Source organism: Cucumis melo, chromosome 11, assembly GCF_025177605.1.
Source record: "Cucumis melo cultivar AY chromosome 11, USDA_Cmelo_AY_1.0, whole genome shotgun sequence".
Classification (NCBI taxonomy): domain Eukaryota; kingdom Viridiplantae; phylum Streptophyta; class Magnoliopsida; order Cucurbitales; family Cucurbitaceae; genus Cucumis; species Cucumis melo.
In genome coordinates, this window is record NC_066867.1 from 1,166,742 (window position 1) to 1,170,853 (window position 4,112).

The window sequence follows — 4,112 nt, forward strand, 5'->3', positions numbered from 1 at the left end:
ACTTCTTAGAATTTCTCTATTTATGAAATTATTTCTTTTTCATTTTTTAACTTTTAAAAATTACTATTTGGAAAAGATATATTGGAAATCAAAATTAGTAGTATTATAAAAAAAAAAATACTTATCTTGACATTTGAGATTTTCTGTGTAGGGAGCAAGTTGATCACATCTTATTAATCTATCTAAGTTAGATTCAATCTAATTCATTCCTCTTTAACATCTAATAGGATATAGTTCAAAATAGTTTCATTAAAACCACCACGGGATTGGTTACTACGATTGGTTGGAAAAAGTTTTACTTGAGAAATTTATATGTTTCAACTCGGACTTGCCACTAAAATTAGTTCTTGGTGATTCGGTTTATTATTTAATCCGAATTTAGATGACGAAATCCACTAGATAAGAGGGGACTAAATTATTTATTTTTAATTTTTTAAGAAAACGGATGACTAAAAGAAGTTCTTAAGCTACACAAAATCTTAAAAAATAGGCTAAAAGTGAGAATATAGTATGTCACTTTAGTACTTAAAAGTTAATTTACTTTGGAAAAGCCAAATTAAATTCAAATAAATCTTTTTTAATGGTTTTTGGTTATTGTTTATTATCTATTTTAACAGTGATAGAAAAATATAGAACATATAAAAATCAACATAAAAACAATCTTTTCCTTCGAGACAATTTTCTTTAAATTAACAACCTAAGAGAACAATAAACTTCCTTTTTTGAGTCGTGTGTTCTACTGTATTAATATCGTCCTTAAACACTTTATCTTTGTTTATAGGTCTTACAAGAAAATACGTATTTTTCGATGCACAATACGGACGTTTGGATAAGTGACATTGAGAGAAAAAGCTTCTCTCGAAACCGTAGAAGCTCCGTCGAGAAAGGTTGACAATCCCGACGTGACATAAGGCGACGTCGATATAAGGTAAGTTTATAATTTTTTTATTAATATTAACTTCCCCAATGGCATGCATAATGGTGTCGAGGTGGTGCAGGAACTCTCGACGCACCCTCATCGGTGTCAGGAGTTCCCTTTAAAACCCAATTTTTAGATCTATTACATATCTAAAACTAGCCGAAAACGAGAAAGAGGGAGACACCCCAGTCGAAGAACGAGAGAGAGGAAGAGATTTTGGAATCCCTAAAATTACTTTGTTTTGAAGATTTTGTTTGATGAAATGTTTAGAATGTTTTGAGATTTGTTTGAATTCTCTAGAATTTGTATGTTTTTTTATTAATTGTGGATTGTAGACGTTGCCCTAAATAACATCTATATTTTTTATGTTTAGTAATTTTAGGATTCATTTTATGGATGAATGTTGTTGGTGAATGTTATTGTTGTGTACATTTTAGTTAAGGTTTGGTTGAAAAGTATTGCTTTGATAATTTAGAGTTAGTTTGTGATTAAAAACGATATATACATTTCTTCAACCCAAATTCATGAATCTTTCCTTTAGCTCCTTCAGTTTCTAGTCTCTCTATGCTAATTTGGATGCTTGAATTACTAGCGTGTAAGATGTTTTAATTGCGTTTGAACTATTATTTTTCATGCTAAAACGGAGAAAATATGATATTTTTTTGGTTGCTTGGATCAATCTGGCTCGAACTGTGTTCTTTGAGAATATATACCTTCCATTTTTAAATGGAATGTATTTTTTTTTTAAAATAGAGGATCTCCCGTCGTTGTATGGACAGTATCAGGAGTATACAATTGTCACAACATCATATATATACGGCGTTGGGAGATGTATTAGATCTCCAGACGATTCAGTTCGATTTGGTTCGTTGTTTTTTCCGTTGCACACCCTCCTACAGCCTAAACATACTTTGAAAAATTTAGACACACTAGCTAATAAAAGTTTTAAAATTCAGCATTATATATATTTTTTTACTATATAAAAACGTAGTGCCAATGGCCTAAAGATTAATTTGTATAATTTAACATAGCCTAACATATTTAGACACACAAAGAGAGATTATTTGTATAATTCCCTTGAGAGCTATTGTCATGTTATTGATCACCATATTGGCGTATTGTTCTTGGGATTCAATGGTATTGAAGATGTCAAAGCTAGCTAGATGCGAAAGGATTTAGGATATCGATTCCTCCAAAGTGAAGAGAAAAACAGGGTTAGAGAGGAAGGTTTGAGATGATCAGGTTTCATTCCCCATCTGCTTTCTTAGTGATTTCTCCTCTTTTTTGAAAAACCCCATCTGAGTCTGAAGTGATAAAGGCCTGTAAAACCATACCAAATTAAATTATGCATTTAATTCAGCAGAGAAAAAGAAAATCTGTTGATCATTAGATTGGAACCACATATTCTCATTTGCCTCTCAGGCAAGACTGCTGTTCCACTGGATCCAAAATTCACACCACTCATATAGTTATTGTTGTTTAGGGTCTAAATATGGTGGAATAATGAAAGGCATTCCGGCGAACTCCACGGCCAAAAATAAATCAATAATATTAGATGAATAGTTGTTCAGTCAAATCGAAAAGTTTAAGAAAGTGTTTGAGATGTCTGAGTACCAGAAATAATGTGATAAAAACAGTCTCTCGACCCATTTTAACCTTGAAGAATTATGATTTTTGATGGTTTTAAAATCGTCATTGAAACCAGAATTAAAAAAGTCGAAGTTTATGACAGTTAATAAACATCAAGAACAATGAATATTAATATTTCATAAACGTCAAGTATACAAATATTTATAACATATAAATACCGTCAAGTATCTTGATGTTAACGACATTTAAAAAACGTCAAAAATATAATACGACCGTCACAAAAGTATCTAACCTAAGAAATCTCCTTCACAATGAAACAACCAGTTGGGATGGGGAAGAAGGATTCACCATAGGGAGGGAAGTTGCTTCGAGTTCTAATGCTGCCATTGAGGTAGTTGTTGTTTCAACCATCTACAAAAGAATTTCCGAATATCAAAAACCCGAAGCGTTTTTCCGATAGTCGAACATTGGGTGGTTGGATTTTCAGAAAAGCGCTTTTGTACTGCTGCAATGTCAAACAAGAAGAAGAAGAAACAAATTCCCAAATTTGAAAATTTCATCTCTTCCTATGTCAAATGTGTTGGAGAGCTTAACACTCTTGTTCTGTTCTTATATAAACATATACAATAAATGAATATGGACCAAATAATTAAATTCAAAACCTGATATTTCTAATATATTTTACTAAGCAAATAGTACTTTTTTTCGGAATTGTTCAATGATTTTACGTTCTTATTTGGCTATATTATTTTTACCGAGCAAATCATTACTTTAGTTTTCAATTTTTTTATAAAACATATTAAGTACGGATACTTTGTCATTTTGATAAAGATCGAGTCACATTTTTTGATTTTGGAAGGCTATTTAAGTTTAGTTATTATCTTATACGTAATATTTTAATTTTAATGAATATTTAAGTACTGTCTCATCAACTTACTTGTAAAGTGTTCAAACTACTTATAATTGTTAAGAAATGAGTGTAACGTCGCAAAAAGAAAAAAAAAATTCAATAGAAGTCTCATTCATATCTAATTATACCTGTTAGATTGAAATCAAATTGATTATAAGGATTAATCTATAATTGGATAATCAAAGATATCCATATTTTTTTTGCAATAATAATCAAAATATTCTTTGCAATAATTGTAAAAAATAATTGTTAAGAAATAAGTGTAACGCTAGAAAAAAAATTACAATGAGTAGCAATTTTAGAAATTATTCAAGTATACGATAATATTTTTAAAAAAATTACAAATATAGAAAAGTTTATATGTGATAGACGTATATTTACAATATGACCTATCAATGATAGACTCCCGTCGTTGATAGAATTTGATAGATTTTACTATAATTACAATCTTTTTAAAATGTTGTTATATACTTAATTAATTTGAATTTAATTGTTATATATGTAACTATCTAAATAATAAAAATTATTTTAATAGATAAAATTGATGTAATTATTTTAAAATATAGCAAAAAGGAAACAAAATGACCATTAGGTTATATTTACAAATGAGCTAATTATTTTTTCTATATATGAAAAAAGGAATAAAGGCTTATTAAATTAAATTGTAGTTATGATTAAAATGAGTGACCAAAA